Source organism: Macaca fascicularis, chromosome 14 (assembly GCF_037993035.2).
Source record: "Macaca fascicularis isolate 582-1 chromosome 14, T2T-MFA8v1.1".
In the NCBI taxonomy this organism is placed as follows: domain Eukaryota; kingdom Metazoa; phylum Chordata; class Mammalia; order Primates; family Cercopithecidae; genus Macaca; species Macaca fascicularis.
Window position 1 is genome coordinate 25,772,518 of NC_088388.1, and position 25,766 is coordinate 25,798,283.

The following is a 25,766-nucleotide window of genomic DNA, read 5'->3' on the forward strand; positions in this document are numbered from 1 at the left end:
CAGATATTCTTTAGCAAATGAGTAATAAAACAATGGAATAACTATTTATATCCTTTACAGTGTGTCTGTGTGTTTTTGTGACATATACCAAACCATAGTTTGTAAGCTGGTAAAGATTAAGCTTAAAATACATTATGAATGTATTTATATCCATCTTTATATATATAGTTTACTGATTTGTTAGAAAATGAGTCATTTCAATTTACAGAGTAGCCAATTGGTTGAACGAGAAAAACACCTAGATTGTGAGAATCAGTTGAACTATTTATATACACAGAAAAAGGTAACCAATTGATAATTTCAGTCTTGATTTGCCAAAGGAATGAGTATATGATGACACAAAGGGGGTGATCTGCTGTTTCCTTGATACTCTTGCTCAGTATTTTCTACACAACTCCAGGAAGCCCCATTTACATAGACTGCACTTATTTTTCCTCTCCCTCTTTTACTGTGTGTTCTTTGCTTGCTCAGTTGCTTTGATTTAGGCCTTCCAGAAGCATCTGCTAGAATGTTTAATGATTTTTGATGGCACTAACAAGTTACTTGAGTTCCTGCATAGGGTTAAGATGTCAACTTGAAAGTTTAAAGAATGTCCTCAAACTCCTAAATAATAACTCAAGGTTTGATAGACAGAGAGATTTTGTAAGAGGAAAATAAACCAATTTGTTGTAATTTTCTGTATCACAGGATATTGTTTCTGCAGGAAGAAAGGAATGAAAATACTGCTAGAGGTATTGGAAACAGTTATTAAATAGATGAGTACTAAAAAGAAAAATTTCCTTCCTCTGTCAAAGCCCTCTGGTGTTGCCAAGTCATTTTGTATCTGACGTTCAAGAGAGACAGGGCTGCTCTCTTCAAAGGCTCATGAGAAAAAAATCAACGTGGCAACATCTAAAGAACAGAGAGAGAAGGTAATGATGAGAAAAATATTTGTGTTATTTCTTAAAGAGAAATTTGAAACTATTAATAAAAAGTCTCCCTGGGAAACTAAATCTTGTTAATACTAACAAATTGACAGTATGAATTAGTGTTCTTATTTCATTTTATTTGAAAATGTGGAAGGATAATATCTTAATAGTTAAAGTGATGCAGTTTATGCTTCTGTAATCGTGTGTGTGTGTGTGTGTGTGTGTGTGTGTGTGTGTGTGTGTGTGTGTTTTCAAATCCAACTCATGAAAGAGATGTGAGATGTATCAGTTCTCTTCTCACTGATATATATTTGCAGACCATTAGAATATGTGTAGCCTGACTGAATGAGTCATGGGGAGAGATGACTGATGCATTTGTTTACAGAAAAGCATGTCTTTTATCTTCATAATATAGTTTTAAAAATTGAGTCTGCAAGCGTATATATATATATATATATATATATATATATATAGCCATCTCTCTTCTACAAAACCAGAGAAAATAATTTGTCCCTTTGTAATCTCTTGAAACCAGGCTAGAATGTTTATATTACATTCGTTGAAGGATAATTTTAAGAAAAAGGTATAATCAAATCATACATCTTATATAGAAATAAAATAAGCATATGATAAAAATAGAATGAACTCATTATTAATGAATAAACTGTTAAGATGTTACAACTAGTTCAAAAGACAATGCCAGGCATGGTTACATTTTTAAATCAGAAATATTATGGTGAATGTGCAAGTGGAGGGAAACTGGCTTCTTACACAGTGAGGGAGAGAGGTCAGTTAAAACTGTACCAGAAAAAATTCTTTTCACATCTATACAAAATAATCATTTTGTTTTACCATGATCCATGCCTTCAAGAGTTTTTTGTAACTTGTGAACAGTTCAAAGTCAGTGAAATACTAGAATCAGATAATCAGGAAGAATATGTGCTAAAAAAAAAATACATGATTTAACACATACTTGGGATACCCAGTAATATTTTTATTTATTTCAACTTTCCTTACACATTGTACTGCTCTGGTTGACATATTTCCTACGTCTTTGATTATCTCTGCATATTTGTATATCTGCTTTGCCTAGTGAGGTGCTGAGCTTCTCTGGGGCAAGAACTGTGCCTTGAATTATTATTATCTCTCCATTATTCCAAATATAGTAATGGATTTTAAAAAACCCTACTTATTAAATAGTTGGTGAAATGAAATGATCAATATTGAGTATTATTGGTCAGCCTCAATGAATATTTGATCTTTAGGGCATATTGTCTAATAATACCCAAAAATATCATTGGAGGCCTAGGGAAAAGTGGTGCTTGTTTTGTTAGGCTAAATCACTTGGTTAACATCTACACTCATGTCCTTAGGTGATGTTCTTATAGGATTTTATTAGTGAGCAGATAGATCTTTTGGCCCCAGCTTGCCCTAACAATCTAAACAACATGGGTGGAACTCTTCAGACAGACAAACCTAGATTTAAATACTACTCCATTACCTTGCCCCTCAGGGACTGTGTGACCATAGGTAAAAAATATTTAACTTTTCTGAAATTTAGTTTTCCTCAATTCTCAGTTCTTTAAATTCAGATACTACTATAACCCAGTATTGTTACAAAGATTATATAACATACATAAAAATTTAGTCTAGCGAGGATTGCAACAAATACTATTTTTCTTCTTTTTCTTCGTATTTAAAACAAACAGAAAATCAATATGAAGTCTCAACCTCTGCTGAATACAATTTTGGATTAAGATTAGCATGAATACTCATAAAATATTTTTTTTTAAAGTTTGAATACTTTTAGTTTATAAGATTACTATGTAATGCCACTTTTAAAAGCTAAAAATGTTTTAAAGTTAGGACAACTTATAAAACATTTACTTTGCTCCCTCATAATTAGAAAAATTCTAGTTTCTTAAAGGTCTTTCTCCATTTCCACCTGTTAGAAAACAAACATGTCAGGATGTTTCTAGAATACACATATTTAGTATCTGATCTCTGTGTTTTTCTTTTTTTTTTTTTTTTAATTAAGGGAATTTCAGTCATCCAATTCAGAAAACAGATTATCCATTGTATTCATATTCTAGAACAGAAAATATCAGCATTCAGGCAGAACGCTCAGTATACACACAGAGTTGGTCTAACAGACTCATATTGCTTTCATGAAAATAGAATCCAAAAATCAGCCTCTTGAAAGGTCTAACTGCATGGAAAGAGATGGTATATGATATTTTCATGGCCAATCCAAAACGGGTACATTTTCTTCTTTTATATGCTGTTTCTTAATTTACAGTTTAGAGCAGGCTTTTCAGCTAAACCAGCAAAAAGACAGCATGGGAGCTGCCTACTTTAATGTGATTTTAAGCCATACTTACTCTTCCAGAAACACAGAAAAACAGAAATGAAGTTTACCCTCTTTGTTTGCTGATATTTTTATGGCAATTCCACAATTATTTTTATTCCTCGAAAAATTACATCTGTTGAGGAGTAAGAGCATTTGGAACAACTTAAATTAATGTTTCATTTATTTGTCAATTATTTGTCAGAACAGTTTTGTCAATGTATTGTCTCTTAAACATTGCCTACTATTTAAAAACAAAAACAACATAAACAAAATAAATGGGTATGTCATGTCCTCTGGAAAGCATCTGGGTAATAAGAAATTAAATGCTGATATCCCCGTCGATATGTTTAGAGATTCCTGGGCTTCCATGGAGATTTTAAGACACATGTGAGGTCACTGTCCATGCAATTCTTCCGTAGATAATTTTTCAGAGACTCAAAAATTCCCTCTAAGATCATTTACAGGAGGGAAAAAAAATCTTCCAATTTTACCGCAGCCAATTCTAATCTTTTGGGATTTGGAGCTCAGAATTTAGTAGACTGTATCACGAGCACTTGAGCATTTAGAAACCTCTCTGAAAAAAGCTGAAATAACAACTAGATTGAGGTTTCATACTGGAGAGAGCTGGCTGGCATTCACATGACCAGCATTCCGCATGATTTTGATTTACGAGCTGATCAGATATAAAGCAAATCCTACTTCCCTTTCATTAGTGATAATTAACAATTAATAGAGCAGTAGAGAAGTCAATCTACAAGATTCTTTTCTTTTCTCGTAGATCTGATTATAGGTCATGTTTTCCCTTCAGAAAATTTACCCACACTAAAATTATGTTTCAAGTAGAAAAAAAGTGACTACATTTCCAAATTGGTTGTATCACAAATCAGTAAAACCTCAGAAATACTGAGAATAATTTCAGCGAAAGGACTATTTAGAATGGAGAAAGCTTTGCCTTAGCCACTTTTTAAAGAAAGAAATGTAGTCTAGACATGTAATGATAAAGAACAAAAAGTCCTGGCAAGAGATGATCATGTATTTGAACTTGGAGTCCAGCTGTGGGCTCTAACTTGTCCAAAATTGAATTCTTCACGCTGCCTCCTACTTGGTGCCTACTCCAATGTTATTAATACTAAAGGTTATTACCATAATCACCCCCAGTTGCTTAAGCCAGCTATTTTGAAGTTTTTCTTAATATCTTCTTCATTACATGCCACCAAACAACCACTTGGGCTATTGGTCCTACTGCCTAATTGTCTTATTTTTTTTTTAATTTATTTTATTTTATTTTATTTTTTGAGACGGAGTCTCGCTCTGCCGCCCAGGCTGGAGCGCTGTGGCCGTATCTCAGCTCACTGCAAGCTCCGCCTCCCGGGTTCACGCCATTCTCCTGCCTCAGCCTCCCGAGTAGCTGGGACTGCAGGCGCCCGCCACCACGCCCGGCTAGGTTTTTGTATTTTTTAGTAGAGACGGGGTTTCACTGTGTTAGCCAGGATGGTCTTGATCTCCTGACCTCGTGATCCACCCATCTCGGCCTCCCAAAGTGCTGGGATTGCAGGCTTGAGCCACCGTGCCCGGCCTCCTCATTGTCTAGAATTTATTCATTTCTTTTTTTCCCTCCTGCCTCTTTGCTTTGGTCTAATCTGGAAGCATCTCTAGTATGCCCTACAGAAACAGCTGGTAACTGGTCCCTCTGCCTCAGGGCTTTGTTGTTCTTTTAATTAATACTCAATCATATAGCCAGAGTGTTCCTCAAAATTTGACCAGGTTAATCCAGCTTACTGCCCTACCCTGCCACATGCACAACACAAGAACAGGCACGTGTACTTCAACTTTTTTTTTTTGAGACGGAGTCTTGCTCTATTGCCCAGGCTAGAGTGCTTTGGTGCAATCCTAGCTCACTGCAACCTCCACCTCCCAGGTTCAAGTGATTCTCCTGTCTCAGCCTCCTGAGTAGCTGGGATTACAGGCGCTTGCCACCATGCCTGGCTAATTTTTTTTGCATTTTTAGTAGAGATGAGGATTTCACTATGCTGGTCAGGCTGGTATCGAACTCCTGACCTCAGGTGATCCACCTGTTTCATCCTCCCAAAGTTCTGAGATTACAGACATGAGCCACCGTGATTGGCCTACTTACTCACTCTTAAAACAGATTCCTCTTAGGATAAATTCTCAAAAGTCTACAATGGCTTATTGTTCTCCAAAGAATATGACTTCTCTCTATTTCTCCCACCACTGGAATCACCATATCTAAGCCCACATATCCATCTTTTAACCAACTGGCCCAGAAGGTATCGAATTTTCATATGAAAAATTCCCAGAAAAATTCCAGAGGCTCACTATGATGTAATGTATGGACAAGTTTCGTGGGTATCGTGTAGTTAGAAATGGATTTACGTCTGCTGGAACTGTATAGCTTTCTATGACAAAATTATGAACATTCTGAGAAAGGATGAAATGAATGCTAAGAAGGCAACCCGCCAGTGTGTACTACAGTAGTATTAATTACATTTTAATGTGATAAAAATTACCTGGGATGCAGAGACTCATTCATCCAATACTGGGTGAAATCTGAAATTTGGTGTTTCTAGCAAGTTTCCAGGTGATACTGATGCTGCAAGCCCACAGATCTCTGAGTAATAAGGCGTTAGAACGCCTTATTTGTATGTAATACAAAGTAGAGTACAGCCATTAGAGCCTGAATTTTGGGGACATAGAATCTGGGATTCAATTTCTGAATATTATTCTTAAGTTTTGGGTGACTTTGGGAAGCTAATTAAATACTTTAAACCTCAGCTTTCACATCTGTTAAATAGCATTACCCATCTCATAAGGGTCTTGTGAGTATTAAAGGAGATTATATATGCACAGTGTTTTATATAGACTTTAAAGTCATTAATATGACTTTCACATTCTAAGTGTTCAATATTATTAGAATAACATTGACCTATGAAATAAAATATAACAACACAATGGTAAAAATCACTACTCTTAAAGAAATTACTGTTTTTAGAGAAAGAACAAACAGCTGTACAAATATCTGTGAGATTTCATTCAACTCAAAAGTTTTATTACCAATGACATGAAAATATAATTATTAGTAAAATCAATAAAAATATAATTCATAGTAGTAGGGACTGAATTAATGAAGTTTTCTCTAGGATACTTTTTAAAGTCTATTAAGAGAAGAAAATTTGAAATAAAATTCCAATTCTTTCCTAAAGATCAAAAAATATTGAGTCCCAATTTATTTATCTGCTTACAGAATTTACATTTAATTTGAGGAGAAAACTAAAATTTAGATATTGGCCAGCTGAAAGAAGTATTTTTATTTCGGCCGGGCGCGGTGGCTCACGCCTGTAATCCCAGCACTTTGGGAGGCTGAGATGGGTGAATCATGAGGTCAGGAGATCGAGATCATCCTGGCTAACACGGTGAAACCCCGTATCTACTAAAAATACAAAAAAATTAGTGAGGCATGGTGGCGGGTGCCTGTAGTCCCGGCAACTGGGGAGGCTGAGGTAGGAGAATGGCCTGAACCCGGGAGGCGGAGCTTGCGGTGAGCTGAGATCGTGCCACTGCACTCCAGCCTGGGCTACTGAGCCAGACTGCGTCTCACCAAAAAAAAAAAAAAAAAAAAAAGTCTTTTTTTTTCAAATATGATTAGAATTCACTGAAATAAGGTACATGTACATAACTATAAATTGTACTTTGATTACAAATTATAACTACTTTGGGAAAGTATTTCTTTTTTGAATTTCATAAGAGAAACTGGCTAGGTTAGCTTTGCCTCATTCATCCAGATAAAGGAGATACTGACAAAAAGATTAGAATGCAAATGTTTTCTTATTTCCTACAATTACTATTTCTGCTTGAAAGAAAAGGATGTGTGTATTCACTATGAAATCATTTGCATTTGGCTGCAAATTGACAATGAAATCTGGGGGCAGGAAGGAGAGTGCTTCTTGCCAAATTTTAGATGAGTTGGAGAAAGAGAGTGGCTGTAGCTTTATAGATGATGTCAGGAGACTTTCTGTTTTCTTTGCAGTTAAATTAGAGGCATATGCTTCAATATTAAAGTCATTGAAAATGATAATATTTTTCATTTAAGTCCTTGTGCAACATGAAATAAAGTCCGTGTTTATATTAAAATGTAGTGCTAAATTCACAAAACATACAAAGCAGTGGGAGACATAAATAGATCATAAATTGTTATAAATATTATTAAAATAAACTGTCTGGAACAGTATTTTTTAATTTTCCCTGAAAGATTAATACTTTATGCAAAGTGAATATAGTAAACCTGACTTGAAATTCAACCCCACTCTTAGTTTAAAAAAAAAACAAAAAACAAAAACAGTATGTACTTACTGACAGTCTGATGGTCTTTGCCACTAGAATTTTATTTAAGTTTGATTTTCATAAAGTTTAATTTGGGGAGAATGTAGGAGAATACTTGAAGACAGCAAGATGTTTCTGGACCAATCCTGTTGCTCTCACTTGGTGCCATCAACTGAATAGACAGAGAGATTCAAAAACAAAAATAGAACTCCAGCCTGGGCGACAAGAGCGAAACTCCATCTCAAAAACAAAACAAAACAAAACAAAATGGTATCAAAAATAGAAATATTGGGTTGGAATTGCAGATGAGGGATGAGAGGAAGAGTAGTGTGTGTGTCGTGTGGAGTGGGGGAATCATTTTGTGTCATAGGAGAAACAAAGATACATGAGATCTACAGTTGTATCTCCAAGAACAGCTATTTAAAATCAGATATCCTGTTTCAAACATTGCTTCTTTATTATGTTGCTTATCTATATAGCATATGTGAAATGTTTTTATAAAGAAAACTATGATAAGGTAAGGTCAGATTGCTTTTCTTTAGGACAGCGACTTTACCCCCAGGGGACACTTGGCAATGTCCTAGAGATGCTTTTGCTTGTCATAACTGGGAGGGAGAGTGCCAGCGGCATCTAATGAGTAGAGGCCAGGGATGCTGCTAGACATCCTACAATGCACAGGGCAGTCGCCTACAACAAGGAAGTATTCCACCCAAAATGTTAATAGTGCTGAGGTTGAGAAATCCTGCTTTAGGATTGGGAAGCACACTGCTTCTTTGTTCTTATTCATTTTTTTAAACAAGACTAAATGGTAACCTTACAAACTGTAGGTATTCCACTCATGTTTGGATGTCTTTTTAATTCCCAACATTCAGGACCCTTTTTTTTTTTTAACCTTTTAATTGTCTTTTAAAAGGTCCATTTGCTCATTATAAATAGCACAAATTGAGAAAATAAGTTGAATTTTCCTACAAACTATTTGAAACAGGTGTTTGATTTGATGTTTTGTAGCGAAAATAGATATATCATTGGCTCTAGGGTTAGAATGCCTGAGTGTTAAACCTGGCTTTAAATTTCTCATCTGTGAGTTGGGCTTGTACTTGGAACTACAGTTGGCCCTGGAATAGGTTCCAGGACCCCCGTGGATACCAAAATTCACGTATAATCATGTTTAGTTGTCATCCTGGTGCAACCCAAGGAAAAAGTCCAGTGTTCTGTATATGGGGGTTTCACATCAGGAGAATACTGTATTATCAATCCCTGTTTGGTTTCAGATGTGGGGGTTGCGGAGCCTGACCATATTTACTGAAAAATATAAATATAGTCTATAAGTGGACTCACATAGTTTAAACCCAAGTTCTTCAAGTTTCAATTCTACTTCATAGGGTTACTATAAAGATTAATTAAACTAATTCATGTAAAGCAGTTAGAATAGAACCTAGCAGAAGCAAGTGCTAAATAAGTAAGTGTTAGCTCTTTCTATAAAACAAACAAAAATCAACCAACCTTCCTAGCCTTAATCCTGGGTTCTATTTGTGTTCATCCTCCCTGGCATCTGTTATTATATGCATGTAAGTGCCAGTAAGATGAAATCTTTTAGCCTCTCCTAGGGGAGACAATTGGGGATCATACAGCAATTGTAGATTTTGTTAGTATGAATACAATAAACAACTTTGCTAGATTAGATGGAATTTTATGTAACTGGGTATTATTGGAAATTCTTTGCCAGATTATAATAGACATTAGAATATGTTCTACGTAATTTCCCGTACTGGACTAGCTTTTTTTGGTGCTATTGTGAAATACGTTTAATTCTTCAACTGCTTAGAGGTCTTTTTAGATATTTTGCTGGGTGCAATAGCATACTTTATATCTATATTGTAGAGTACTTAAATACATTAAAATACAAATCAATGCTGCTTGTATACGAAGATCGTCATTTATCCAACTACAAATGGCATTGTGCTAGGTGCTGGGAATATAAAGCCGAGTAAGAAAAGTTTGACCTTTAGGCATACATACTCTAATTTGGGAGACAGACACATATAGAGAAGTTGTAGTACAGTATGTTAAGGAGTGTGCTAGACACGTGGACAGAGTGCTGCTGTTGAAATGCACAATTTGTAAACGATATTAAAGGAAATGGATATAACAGGAAATAATTTTTTCTTTTTCTTCTTCTTTTTTCCAGAAACAGGGTCTTGCTCTGTCACTCAGGTTGGGTGAGGGGAGTGATTCAGTCATACAACCTGGAACCCCTGAATTCAAGGGATCCTCCCATCTCAGTCTCCCAAGTTGCCTGGACTACAGGCACAGGCCTCCAGGCTCTGCTAACTTTTAAAAATTTCTTTGTAGAGATGGGGTCTCGCTATGTTGACAAGGCTGGTCTCAAACTACTTGTCTAAAGTAATCCTTTCACCTTGGCCTCCCAAAGTGTTGATTACAGGCATGAGTCACCACACCTAGCCAGGATAAAATTTTAAGCCTTAAAAAAGTTACAGAGGAAGGAGAAACTCCTGCAGCACTTCTGTTTAATTATCTGAAAAATTAGACAATTGTGGTCAGAGGCAGTAGAGGTGGAAGTTGATTTACTTAAGTCTATACATTTTATATTTTAATTTCCATATTGGAAGTATCAAAGACTAAAGTAAAAAGTGTTCAGTTATAGAAATTTCTGTAACATCACCCAAAATTGGATTTTTAAAAAGCCATTTATCTTGCATATAAGAAAGTATAAACACCTACATCAGAAGAGTGAATCTCTGTTTTTTGTTTTGTTTTGTTTTTGAAATGGAGTCTTGCTCTGTGGCCCAGGCTGGAGTGCAGTGGCACAATCTCAGCTTACTGCAAGCTCCACCTCCTGGGTGAATGCCATTCTCCTGCCTCAGCCCCCCGAGTAGCTGGGACTACAGGCGCCCACCACCACATCCGGCTAATTTCTTTTTGTATTTTTAGTAGAGATGGAGTTTCACTGTGTTAGCCAGGATGGTGTCGATCTCCTGACCTCGTGATCTGCCCACCTTGACCTCCCAAAGTGCTGGGATTACAGGTGTGAGCCACCATGCCCGGCCAAATCTCTGTGTGTTTCTCTGCCAAGTAGACACAATGCTGAAGATATTACATTCAGTTCTTGGTGTCTCACCTTAAGGACTATAGACACGTTGAAGGAAAAAGGAGTAGTCAAGATAATAGAGTGAACACAAATAATGCAATAGGGAAATTGGTTGAGAAAACTGAGCATCAATAGCCCAGATACAAGCAGGTAATAAAGGGTTGAAAGGGGGCCCAATTTTATAAGGGGTATTAGGCCACAGATTGTAATATATGGTAGAAGTGATAGAATTGTTGTACCATAGTGTTCGTTTCAGCCTACAAAGTAATGATAAAGTTAAAAAAAAAAACAAACATGAAATGAGCCATCTTAGGAAACAGAGTGTTCTTACCCTTTGGAGATGTCAGTGTACAGGACTGAACACATTTGGTGGGGTTATTGTTAAGGGATTTAAACGTCCTGTGGGTAATGAAGAAACAATGTTTTTTTCCAACAGTGAGAAATTTTGACATTAAAAAGAAAAACTGGATTAATTTGTACTTGAATAAAGATACTAATAAAAGTTAAGAAAGGATTCAATGTTGAATGCTATTCTGGGCTGCATTCAAGTATAGAGAAATAAAATTATACCACTGGTGACCCTCGGTTCTGTAACAGAAACGAGATGTCTATCTCATGAGGCTATTACAGTCAGCAAAAAATTTAAATAATGACAATTAAAGGGCGGCTGACTTCCCAAACTAATGAAAGTTCAATATCTTGTAATTATATTGGTGGCACGGAATGGTTGCAAAATATGACTTCGTAGCTCTAATGCAATACTGTAATGAGTGTTTCATTTCAGCTCTATGCTGTATGCTTTCAGATCTCTTGGGTATATGAAATATGCCATTTCCAAAGGAAAAGGAAGTCACTGTTTTTGACATAGTAAAGGAAAGTGGCTGCTAAGGGAACAAAACAATTTAAAATTTCAATTTATTTCAGTAATCATTTATTACTCTTGACTTTATACCATTTTCTGTCCTAGATACTGGAAATAATACTATGATTAATAAGGTATAAAACTTGCCCTCAGGGTGCATAGTGTCTAGTAGAAGAGTACGACACATTAAAATTATCAGTTACATGCTTGTGCACTGTTGGTGGGGATGTAGATTCATGTAGCCTTTATGGGAAACAGTGTGAAGATTTCTCAAAAACTAAAAATAGAGCTACCATTCAACCAGCAATTCCACTAGTGACTGTCTACCCAAAGGAAAATAAATAATTTCATAAAAATGACACTTGCACTTATATGTTTATCATAGCACTATTTGCTATCACAAAATCGTGGAATCAACCTAAGTGCCCCAAATGGATGATTGGAAAAAGAAAATGTGTTACATATACAACATGGACTACTGTGCGTCCACAAAAAATAATGAAATTGTGTTTGTTTTTTTTTGTTGTTTGTTTTTTGTTTTTTGTTTTTTATTTTGAGATGGAGTCTCACTCTCTCTGTTGCCCAGGCTGCAGTGCAGTGGCGCAATCTTGGCTCACTGCAAGCTCCGCCTCCCTGGTTCCTACCATTCTCCTGTCTCAGCCTCCCAAGCAGCTGGGACTACAGGTGCCAGCCACCACGCCTGGCTAATTTTTGGTATTTTTAGTAGAGACGGGGTTTCACCGTGTTAGCCAGGATGCTCTCGATCTCCTGACCTTGTGATCCATCTGCCTTGGCCTCCCAAAGTGCTGGGATTACAGGTGTCAGCCACCTTGCCCAGCCGAAATTATGCCTTTTATATCGACGTAGATGGAGCTGGAAGCCATTATCCTAGGTGAAATAACTCAGAAAATCACTTACAAGTGGGAGTTAAACACTAGGTATGTATGGACAAAAAGATAACAATAGACACTGGGAACTCCAAAAGTGGGGAGGGTAAGAGAGGGGTGAGTGTTGAAAAATTATCTATTGGGTACAGTGTTCACTATTTGGGTGATGGGCACACTATAACCTTACCCAAATCTTACCATTACACCATTTACGCATGTAACAAACATGCATATATAAGTAAAAACATATTCTAATTAAAAAAAATGTTACAAAATGGAGAAAGTATACTAATGAAACTATGCCCAAAATGCCATGAGAATGCATGGAAGATAACTATCAGATTTGCTGGTGGATGGTGATGATAGTGAAGAGAATGAGAAATATGAGAAGAGTAAGAGTAAGTTTAGGAACCCTTTCACAGCTGGGTTCTAAAATCATATATAATTTTTCAGGTAGAGACTTATGAACACCATAGAGTAAGCATTACCAAACCATACCTAACTATGAGTGAAAGCATATAAAAAACTGATACTGTTGGTGTGATTAAGCATTGGTTATTTTTGTAGTCTAAGTGTTTCTGTCCCTCTCTCCCAAATTTATATGTTGAAACATAATTTGCAAATGTGGTATTATTAAGAGGTAGGGTTTTGGGGATGTGATTAGATTATGAAGGCTCCACCCTCTGAATGGAATTATGCCCTTATAAGAGAGGCCTGAGGGAGATGTTCACTCATTCCACCATGCAAGAACACAGTGAACAGGCCTAGCATCTATAACCAGAGAGCAAGCTCACACCAGATACCAAATCTGCTGGTGCTTTGATCTTGGAATTCCCAGCCTCCAAAACTGTGAGCAATAAATTTTGTTATTTATGAATTACCCAGTCTAAAGTATTTTGTGTTTTGTTATCGCAGGCCAAACAGACTAAGACAGATGTCTATGTTGGTAAAGACTTTGATGTGAAGATGTAAAGTTGGGTGGAACAGCCACCAAAGGAAACTGACTCCATCAAAGATTTTAAATTTAAAACATTTAAATTTAAATTCTTTTTTTCTTAATATGCTTTTCCCGAGAGATTACCTACTTTTCAGTAAATTATGATTTTCTACTACTGTTGCTTCTGAGCTGTTAATGCTCTACCCAGATATATATATATATATTTTATACTTTAAGTTCTAGGGTACATGTGCAAAACATGCAGGTTTGTTACATATGTATATATGTGCCATGTTGGTGTGCTGCACCCATTAACTCATCATTTACATTAGGTATATCTCCTAATGCTATCCCTCCCCTCTCCCCCCTCCCCACAATAGGACCCAGTGTGATGTTCCCCTTCCTGTGTCCAAGTGATCTCATCGTTCAATTCCCACCTATGAGTGAGAACATGCGGTATTTGGTTTTCTGTTCTTGTGATAGTTTGCTGAGAATGATGGTTTCCAGCTGCATCCATGTCCCTACAAAGGACACGAACTCATCCTTTTTTATGGCTGCATAGTATTCCATGGTTCTACCTAGATATATTAACAACAAATGTACTCCTTTCAGATGGTTGCCATTCTGTAACATTTAATTCTCTACCATCGCTGTTTGGTTATACTCACCTTCTGTTTTCTAGAACTTAATCTCCATAATTTATCAGGAAGTTTATCAATTGCTTATGGTTTTCTATTAAAGCACATGTCATTTTGATTAGTTTTATGTTTATAAACATAATCCTCCTGACATTTGGCCAGTTAGTTTTCTTTATGACCCCAAAGATTTACTCTCTTCACTCACTCATCTTCAACATTTAATTTGTTCCCCATTTTAAATTTTACTCCCCCAAACATATTACTTCATGCATTCTAAACTCTGACTACAAATTTCTCTTTTCCCAGACTGAAAATATGGTTATGCCCAATAAAACCCTTCATTACCTCCTTTCCACCAGTAGGTCCTTTTGATTTCTTCTTTCAACTCTGTCAAATTGTTTCCTTTCTCAGTCTATCCAGTACGTATTTTTTTGTCCATCATTTAAAAAACATAACTGATAATTCTCTCACATTTTTCTACACAGACTCTGACAGTCACTGTAACTGAATTAATTAAAGCAACTGAATATTTGAATTATCCAGTCTTTTCTCACTGTCAGAATATGCCAGCCTGTTGTCTACCATTACTTTGAGAAGATGGAATGTATTAGTGCTTTCTTGCACTGTTATAAAAGAATACCTGTAACTGGGTAATTTATAAAGAAAAGAGCTTTAATCTGCTCACTGTTCTCTGGGTTATATAGGCTTCTGCTTCTGGGGAGGCCTCAGGAAACTTACGATCTTGGTAGAAGATTGTACTACAAAGGGGAAGCAAGCATGTTCTCACATGGCCAGCAGGAGAGAGAGAGAGAGCAAAGGGGGAAGTGCTACACACTTTCAAATAACCAGATTTTGTGAGAATTCACAAACTTTGAGGAGAACAGCAAGGGGGAAGTCTGCCCCCATGATCCAATCACTGCCCACCAGGTACCTCTTCCAACACTTGGGATCACAATTCAACATGAAGTTTGGGTAGGGACACAGGGGCCAACCATTTTATAGAGATTTTTATAAACCCTTTTATAAAAAGTATTGTCCAGAGGCTCAAGCCTGTAATCCCAGCACTTTGGGAGGCTGAGACAGGCGGATCACGAGGTCAGGAGATCGAGACCATCCTGGCTAACACGGTGAAACCCCATCTCTACTAAAAAATACAAAAAAACTAGCCGGGCAAGGTGGCAGGCGCCTGTAGTTCCAGCTACTCGGGAGGCTGAGGCAGGAGAATGGCATAAACCCCGGAGGCAGAGCTTGCAGTGAGCCGAGATCACGCCACTGCACTCCAGCCTGGGCGACAGAGCAAGACTCCGTCTCAAAAAAAAAAGTATTGTCTGTACTATAAGCTAGTACAGTGAACTGACCTGAAATTATTATAGTAGATTGGGTACTTATATTTCAATATAGTCTATTAGAAGAATAAAGGTGAACTGAAACTTGTGAGGGTCATGTTTGAATATGAAAACTTAAAGATTTATTTTTATACACAGATGGACTTTATAAATAATATATACTATAGAACTTAAAGGGTAACTTGTTTCTAGCTATGTCTTGATAAATTTCTGGCTATTATTTTTACTATATAAACTCACATATTATAAATTGTATCTTTAATTATCTTTCAAATTCAAATATTTCTATCTCCACTGCAACCATTCTAAACCAAATTGTCATTTTGATGAGATTACTGGGCTCCTGTCTAATCTCCCTGCTTCTACCATTTCCACCTTTCTCTCTTACAACTTATGTAAAAAAATATAACTGAAGATAAATTTCCTGAATGTAAATCTTTCTGTTTTATCATGTAAATACTCTGCTTACCAATTACTCTCCATGCCCTGGTCTCTAACTTTCTTTTTATCTTCAACTCCTTAATACCCTTCTTTACTCTCTCTAATCCTTCTCTAGACCCTTTCCCAGACTTAGAATGCATCATTTTCTCTTCTGTCACCTTCACATTTTCTGTTTTGCTCCAGAAGGGCCAGAAAATGATCACATTTTACTTCTGACTACGTGTCCTTTGTTTATCACAGTGCTTGGCACATAACAATAGTTCAATAAACATTAATTTATTTAATTGAAGACCAAAGAAACTCTGTCAACAAAATATATATATATATATATGTGTGTGTGTGTGTATATATATATATATTTCACAAACTGTTTACATCAGTTTCAGTATTTCTGTTCTTGTGAATCTGTAGATAATGTTCATAGCCCAGTCACATAAAGACGTGTGGTTTCATCTTTATTTTCCCCTATTTTTGTGGTTTCTGATGATGTTCTCTCTTTTGTTTTACTTTTATTTTAAGTTCAGAGGTACAAGTGCAGATTTGTTACATAGGTAAACATGTGTCATGGTGGTTTGCCGTAAATTTTTTTTTTTATTACCCAGGTATTAAGACTAGTACCCATTAGCTGTTTTTCCTGATCCTCTCTCTCCTCACATCCTCCACCCCTTGAAAGTCCCCAGTGTGCATTCTTCCCCTCTATGTGTTCATGAGTTCTCATCATGTAGTTTATAAGTGAGAACATGCAGTACTTAGTTTTCTGTTCCTGTGTTAGTTTGCTAGGGACAGTGGCCTCTAGTTCCATTCATGTCCCTGAAAAAAGCATAATCTTGATCCTTTGTGTGACTACATAGTATTCTATGGGGTTTATGTACGACACTTTATTTATCCAGCGTATTATTGATGGGCATTTAGGTTGATTCCGTGTCTTTACTATTGTGAATAGTGCAGCAATGAACACACATATGCATGTATGTTTATAATAGAATGATTTCTATTCCTTTGGGTATATACCCAGTAATGGGATTTCTGGGTCAAATGGCATTTCTGGTTCTAAATCTTGGAGGAATCACTACACCATCTGCCACAATGATTGAACTAATTTACATTCCCACCCACAGTGTAAAATGTTCATATTGCTCTGCAACCTCTCTAGCATCTGTTGTTTCTTCATTTTTTTTTTTATAATTGCCATTCTGACTGGAGTGAGATGGTATCTCACTGTGGTTTTGATTATCATTTCTCTAATCATCAGTGATGTTGCATCTTTGTTCTCATTAGGTTCAAATAACTTCTTGATTCCTGGCTTAATTTCATTATTTACCCCAAAGTCATTCAGGAGCAGGTTGTTCAATGTTTATGTAGTCATATGGTTTTGAGTGAATTTGTTAGTCTTGAGTTCTAATTTGATTGTGCTGTGGTCTGAGAGACTGTTGTTATTTCAATTCTTTTGCATTCGCTGAGGAGTGTTTCACTTCTGATTATGTGATCAATTTTAGGGTAAGTGCCATGCGGCAATGAGAAGAATGTATATCCTGTTGTTTTGGGGTGGGAAGTTCTGTAGATATGTATTAGGTTTATTGGATTCAGGGCTGACTTTAGGTCCTGAATATCTTTATTCTTAATTTTCTGTCTTGATATCTGTCAAATATTGTCAGTGGGGTGTTAAAGTCTCCCACTATTATTGTGTGGGAGTCTAAGTCTCTTGGACGGTCTCTAAGAACTTGCTTTATGAATCTGGGTGCTCCTTTGTTGGTTGCACATGTATTTAGGGTAGTTAGCTCTTCTTGTTGAAATGAACTCTTTACCATTATGTAATGCCATTCTTTGTCTTTTTTGATCTTTATTAGTTTAAAGTCGTTTTGTGAGAAGCTAGTATTACAACTCCTGCTTTTTCTGTTTTGCATTTATTTGGTAGATTTCTTTCCATCCTTTTATTTTGAGCCTGTGTGTCATGTGAGATGGGTGTCATGCAGACATCATACCAATGGGTCTTGGTTCTTTATCCAGCTTGTCACTCTGTGTCTTTTAACTGGAGCATTTAGCCAATTTACATTTAAGGTTACTACTGATTGTTTGAATTTGATCCTGTCTTGATCTTAGCTGGTTATTTTGTAGACCTGTTTATGTGGTTGCTTTATAGAATTACTGGTTTGTGTATTTCAATGTATTTTTGTAGTAGTTGGGAACAGTCTTTCCTTTCCATATTTAGTGCTTCCTTCAGGAGCTCTTGTAAGGCAGGTCTGCTGGTAATGAATTCCCTTAGCATTTGCTTCTCTGAAAAGGGTCTAATTTCTCCTTTGCTTATGAAGCTTAACTTGGCCAGGTATGAAATTCTGGGTTGGAAATTCTTTTCTTTAAGAATGTTGAATATTGCCCCCAATCTCTTCTGGCTTGTAGGGTTTCCACTGAGAGGTCCACTGTTAGTCTAATGAGCTTCCGTTTTTAGGTGACCTGGCATTTCTCTGTAGCTGCTCTTAACATTTTTTTTTTTTTCATTTCAACTTTAGAGAATCTGATGATTATGCATCTTGAGGATGATCTACTCATAGAGTATCTTACTGGGGTTCTCTGCATTTCCTGCACTTGAATGTTGGCCCACCTACCTGGTTCTCATGGATGATATCCTGAAATATGTTTTCCAAATTGGTTCCATCCTCCCCATCTCTTTCAGGTGCACCAATCAGTCATAGATTCAAGCTTTTAATATAATCTCATATTTCTTGAAGATTTCCTTCATCCTTTTTTTTCCTTTTATCTCTCTTCTTGTTTGCCTGTCTTATTTCTCAGTCTTTAAGCTCAGATTCTTTCCTCCACTTGTTCTATGCTCCTATTAATACTTGTGATTGCATTATGAAACTTTTGAATTGGTTTTTCAGCTCTATTAAGTTTGCTATGTTCTTCTCTATACTGACTGTTTTGTTTGTCAGCTCCTGCAATGTTTTATGATGATTTTTAGCTTCATTGCATTGGGCTAGAATGTGCTCCTTTAGCTCAGTGAACTCTGTTCCTATTCATATTCTGAATTCCACTTCTGTCATTTCAGCCATCTCAGCCTCAGCCCAGTTCTGAACCTCTGATGAGGAGGTGATGTGATCATTTGGAGGAAAGAGGGTACTCTGGCTTTTGAGTTTTCAGCATTCTTGTGCTGATTCTTTCTCATCTTTGTTTGTGGGCTTATCTACCTTCATTCTTTGAGGTTGCTGACCTTTAGATTTTTTTTTTTTTTTTCTTTTAACAGACTTGTCAGTATTCCATAGGGTTGCTGAGATTTGCTGGTGGTCTGCTCCAGACCTTTGTCACCTCAGATTTTTCAGTACCTGGAGGTGTCACCAGTGAAGGCTGTGAAACAGCAGATATGCCAGCCTGCCTCTTCCTTTAGGAGCTTTATTCCATGGGGCTATGGACCTGTTGCTGGCCTCAACACACCTATAGGATGTGGCCAGAGATCCTGGTTGGGAGGTCTCATCCATTCAGGAGGAATGGGATTATGACTCACTTAAAGAAAGAGTCTGGCCATGCTTTTGTAGAGCACCTGTTGCTGTGCAGGAGTACTGCTTCCGACCCTGGTCAGCTTGGGCTCTTCAAAGCCTGGAAGCTGGAATGGCTAAGTTGCCCAAACAGCAAAGATGGTGACCCACTTCTCCCCCTGGAAACTCTGTCCCAGGTAGGCGGATCATTATCGTGAATACCTGGCTGGAATTCCAAGCCAGTGGGCTTTATCCAGTGAGGTGTTGTAGAAGTGGGGCCAGCAGATTATTGCTGCTCAGCCCCATAGATTCATTCTCTTTCTTAGGAGTATGTAAAGAGCTCTAACCTCCCGCTTTGCCAAAGTTGTAGTTACTTTTGTGGGGAAGCCCAGAGCCAGAGTATGTAAAGCTCCTGGGTCTCCATGCATGCCTGAGTGGCTGCTCTGCTGATCTACATAGCTCTGTGTGTCAGACTAAAGTCCTTAGTGGAGTGGGTTCATGAAGGTATCTCCTGAACTGAGGGTTGCAAAGATCCTTGGGAGAAGTGTAGTTTCCTAGGTCACACATTTACTCATTGCTTCCCTGGGTTGGGGAAGTTCTCTTAGCTCCATGTTGTTCCCAGTTGAGCTGTTGTTTTGCCTTTTGTTTTTCTCCATTCTCCATGGGTCAAGTTGTTTCCTTGGTTAGTCCCAGTGTGAATACCTGGATGTTTCAGTTGAAGGTGCTGTATTTACTGGCCTGTTTTCTTTCTCTCTGTGAGTGCCACATACCCTAGCTGCTTCTAGTTAGCCATCTTGACCACACATCCCCTGAAACTAATAGTTATTGTATTATATATTATATTTCATTGTTCCAAGATGCCTTCCCACACATTTTAATATGTTATAAATCATATGTATCTTACAATTGATTATGTCATATAGTCACTTTCTATAAGGTGGCTTTCATATCATAGCTGTCAAGTCAAGCACTGTATAAAATTGTTTTTGCAGATTGTATGACAGTACAACTGTAATCACTTGATTATTCAGTTAACAAACACTTCATGGGCCATTTGAAGAAGGAATAGATGTCCTGGTTCTTGTCTCAAAACTTTCTTTTGAAAGCATCTGTACTAAAGTTACAGTATGTACATCAATGGCTTGAGAAGACTTCTAAGAGATAAGACTGGAGCACTCTTTAAGAAATGCCACATTATGCCAAGCGCAGTAGCTCACGCCTGTAATTCCAGAACTTTGGGAGGTCGAGGTGGGTGGATCACAAGGTCAGGAGATCAAGACCATCCTGGCTAACCCAGTGAAACCCTGTCTCTACTAAAAAATACAAAAAAATTTAGCTGGGCGTGGTGGTGGGCACCTGTAGTCTCAGCTACTCAGGGAGCTGAGGCAGGAGCATGGTGTGAACCTGGGAGGTGGAGCTTGCAGTGAGCTGAGATCGCACCACTGTACTCCAGCCTGGGTGACAGAGCGAGACTCCGTCTCAAAAACAAACAAACAAACAACAAAACAAAACAAAACAAAAACACACAAGAAATGCCACATTATTAAAGCTTTTCTTAGCACAAAAGAGGTTGCCATTTGTAATAGCATGAACCACAACAGTTCTGAGTTGAAAATTGATTCAAGTGTAGATCTCAGAGAGGCAGAGCAAGGTAGTGGGGGTAGGACTCTCCAGCCATCATCTCACCCATAGAAATACCAATTTGAATAACTATTCACACATGTAAACACCTTCCTAAAAGCTAATTAAAGTAGGTGAAAGATCTCAATACCAGGATGTATCATTGAACGGGGTAGGAAGATGTATTGAATAGGATAGGAAGGGCAGTTTTACCTTACCCACACTCACCCTATACCAACGCTACAAAATATAGTACTGGAAGAGATACCATCTGCTTGGGAGAAAGAGAAATGTGAGTACAGGACTTTCAGACTTGATCTCTAAACAGCACAACCACTGGGTCAACTTAAGCAGCCCCAGGTTCTGGACAATTGGCAGCAGCAGGTGATCCTCAGTGGTCATGGGCTTCTGGTATGCCACGTTTTTAAAGTTTTTTCAAATATTCAAAGCTTTACTTTTAAAAATAGCATTCACTACAATTTAAAAGCCTAGAGAAGCTCCATTTTACCCCACCCAAAGAGTTGATAAACATATAAAGCAAAGCTAGTTCGTTTTTAAAACAACATTATTTAAAAGGTGAAAGATAACATCCATAGGTCTTAGTCCAACTTCTGAAAGGTAGTGCAGTTCTCAGATAATCAGGCTTCTGGCATGCATCAGCACTGCACCTCTTACAGCAAGCCCTGAATTTCTGTTAGTTCCATGATAGCTACAGCTGCCTCAGGCTTCTGGCCTGCCCCAGGACTGTGGCTGCTGCAGGGCTTTCTCAGACAAAACTAGTCTGCAAAGACTGTAATAAGTATCTATTAATATTTCTTCCAATGAACAGACATTGACACACCGCTACAAGGATCAAGAGCAAGCAAAGAAACATGACAGCACCAAATAAACAAAAGTGCCAGTGATTGACTCTAAAGGATTATAGCTGTATTAATTGCCTGACAGAGAATTCATAATAACTGTTTTAAAGAAGCTCAATAAACTTCAAGAAAATATGGAAAAATAATTCAATGAAACAAGAAAAACAATGTGTCAAGAAGAAATTTAACAGGAATTGAAACAATTTAAAAAATTCAACCGAAATCCTGAGGATGAAAAATTGACAAATAAAAAAATAAAATTTAAAAATACAACGTTAACAAGAGAATTGACCAAGTATAAAAAAGCTATCAATTCAGACAAGTTATTTGAAAATACACAAAGCAGAAAAAAGAAAAAAAACAAGGTAAAAGAAATCGTAAAACTTATAGGATTTTTGGGACAGCACCAAAGTCACAGGAGTCATAGAAGTTAAAGAAGGAAAAGAGAAAGATAAAGGAGTAAAAAGCACATTAAAGAAATGGTAGCAGGAAACTTCCCAATTCTGGAGGAATATGTAAATATCCAGGCACAGGAAGGGTCAAAGTTCTCCAATCAGATTCAATCCAAGTAAGATTACCCCAAGAAATATAATCAAATGGTCAAAAATCAAAGACAGAGAAGATCATGAAAGCACCAAAGAAGCAGATGTCACATAAGTGAGTTCCAATAAAACTAGCAGCAGACTTTCAGCAGAAGCCTTACAAGACAGGAGACATTGGGATGATATAGTCAAAGTGCTTAAGGAAAAACATTTTAAACCAAGAATACTGTAACCAGAAAAGTTGTTTTTTAAAAAATGAATGGGAGGGCTGGGAGCGGTGGCTCACACCTGTAATCCCAGCACTTTGGGAGGCTGAGGCCAGCAGATCATGAGGTCAGGAGATCAGGACCATCCTGGCTAACACAGTGAAACTCTACTAAAAGTCCAAAAATAGCCGGGTGTGGTGGCACGCACCTGTAGTTCCAGCTACTTGGGAGGCTGAAGCACGAGAATTGCTTGAACCCAGGAGGCAGAGGTTGCAGTGAGGTGAGATAGCACCACTGCACTCCAGCCAGGGTGACAGAGAGAAACTCCGTCTCAAAAAAAAAAAAGGTGGAAGACTTTCCTAGACAAACAAAAGTTCATCACAACCAGACTTACCTTACAAGAAATGCTATAGAGAGTTCTTTAAATTTAAAGAGTTACTAATGAGTAACACAAAACCTCTGAAAATATAAAACTCACTGGTAATAGTAAGTACACAGTCAAATTCAGAATACTCTAATACTGTAATGGCAATGTGTAAATTACTTATATCTTTAGCATAAAGGTTAAAAGAAAAAACTAGATATAATAACTATAATAATTTGTTAAAAGGGATATGCAATATATGAGATACAAATCATGACAGAAAAATCAACATACAGAGTGGAGAGAGTAAAAGAGTAGTTTTTTTTCTTTTTTGGGGGGATAAAATTTTTTATTAGCTTAAAATAATCTGTTATGACTACAAGGTTTTTTTTGGGGTTTTTTTTGGTTTTTTTTTTTGTTTTTTTGTTTTTTGTTTTTTGTTTTTTTGTAGGCATCATGGTAACTGCAAAGCAAAAACCTAGAGTAGATACAAAAATAAAAATCAAGGAGTCAGCACATACTATTCAAGAGAATAACAGCCACAAAGGAAGACAAGCAAGAGAGAAAGAAAGGAACAAAAGCTCTATAAAACAACCAGAAAACAGTTAACAAAATGACAGCAGTAAGTCCTTGAATTTAAATGGATTAATATCCAATCAAAAGACATAGAGTGTCTGAATGGATTTAAAAAAGCAAAAAGACCCAATTATATGCTGCCTGTAACAGACTCATTTCACCTAAAAAGGACACACATAGATTGAAAGTAAAAAGATCAAAAAACTTAGTCTATGCAAATGGAAGCCAAAAGAAAGCAGGAGTAGCTGTACTTGCATCTGATGAAATAGACTTTAAGATAAAAATTATGAAAAAATAGACAGCAAAATTCATTATATAATGATAAATGAGTCAAATCATCAAGAGAATGTAATAGTTGTAAATATATATGTACCTAATATTGGAGCACATAAAGATAGAAAGCAAATATAACAATATCTGAAGGGAGATATAGACTGCAACACAATAATAACAGGAGATATCAATATCCAACTATTAGCTGTGGACAGATCATACAGACAGAAAATCAATAAAGAAACATTGGACTTAAACTACACTAAATTAAATGGACATAACAGACATATGCAGAACATTCTATCCAACAGCTACAGAATGCTTACTCTTTTCAACTACACATGGGACATTTTCCAATATGGAGCATATGTTAGGCCACAAACAAGTCTTAACACATTTAAGAAGATAGAAATTATATCAAGCATCTTTCTGACCACAATGATGTAGCTAGAAATCAACAACAGAAGAAACTTGAGAATATTTACAAATACATGGAAATTAAACAACATGCTCCTAAACAACCAATGGGTTAATAAAACAATTAAAAATAATATTTAAAAATGTCTTGAAACTAACAAAAATGGACAAACGACATATCAAACCCTGTGAAATACAGCAAAAGCAGCCCTAAGAGGGATGTTCATAGCAATAAATGCTTTCATCAAAAAATGAGAAAAATTTCAAATAACCTAATGTTTCACCTCAAAAAACTAAGAAAACAATAATAAAGTATCTCAAAGTTAGTGAAAAGTAGGAAATAATAAATATCAAAGCAAAGATAAACAAAACAAAGTATAGAAAGACCATAGAAAAGATCCACAAAACTGAATTGCTTTTCAAAAGGTAAACAAAATCAGCAAAACTTTAAGTACATTATCTAAGAAAAGAATATTTTTTAAAAATCAGAAATGAAAGAGGATACCTTACAACTGATGCTACAGAAATACAAAGGATCATAAGAGACTACTACAAATAATTATGCATCAATAAATTGGACAATCAAGAAAAAATGAAATTCCTTGAGACACAAAGCCAGCTAAGACTAAATTATGAAGAAATAGAAAATGCTAACAGACCAACCATGAATAAGTAGATCAAATCATTAACAAAAAGTCTTCCATCAAAGAAAAGCTCAGGACTTAATAGCTTCATACTAAATTCTACCAAACATTTAAACAAAATCTAATACCAATTCTTCTCAAACTCTTACAAAAAAATTAAAGAGGAAAGAATACCTCCAAACAACTTTTACAAAGCCAGCATCCTGATACCAAAGCCAAACAGGAGTTACAATAAAGGAAAATTATAGGCCAATATCCCTGAAGAACATAGATGCATAAATCCTCAGCAAAATACTTATAAACCAAATTCAATAGCATGATGAAAAGATTATCTACCACGATAAAGTGAGATTCATCACAGAGATGCAAGGATGACTCAATAAATATAAATCAATATATGTGTTAAAACCCATTAACAAGCATGAAGGATAAAAACAATGTGACCATTTCAATAGATGCACAAAAACCATTTAACGAAGTTCAACATTCTTTTGTGATAAAAACACTCACGAAATTAGGTATACAAGGAATGTACTGCAATGAAATAAAGGCCATACATGATAAACCCAAAACCAATATTATATCCAGTGGCGAAAATTTTGAAAGGTTTTTCTCTAAGATCCAGGATAAGACAAGGTAACCCATTCTTGCCACTTCTATTCAATATTGTACTGGAGGCCACAGCCATAGCAATTAGAAAAAAATAAAGAAATAAAACGTACCTTGATTGGAAAAGAAGAAATTAAAATGACTGTGTTTGCAGGTTGCGTGATTTTATATATACAACCCTAAAAATTCCACCTAAAAATGTTAGAATTGCTAAACTAATTTAGTAAAGTTGCAGGCTACAAAATTAGCATAAAAAGTTAGTAGTGAGACTGGGCACGATGGCTGACACCTGTAATCCTAGCACTTGGGAGGCTGAGGTGGAGGGAATCATTTGAGGCCAGGAGTTCAAGACCAACCTGGGAAGTTTAGCAA

General features: G+C 36.6%; 1 long non-coding RNA gene across 1 annotated transcript in view; it reads left to right on the forward strand.

Annotated features, from left to right (window-relative positions):
- The first annotated feature begins 814 nt into the window (after positions 1-814).
- The window catches only part of LOC123568777 (uncharacterized), a 486,926-nt gene continuing 461,974 nt past the window's right edge, over positions 815-25,766 (forward strand). The window contains exon 1 of the long non-coding RNA XR_010581240.2: positions 815-911. This is a non-coding gene — a long non-coding RNA (uncharacterized lncRNA). The remainder of the gene's footprint in view (positions 912-25,766) is intronic.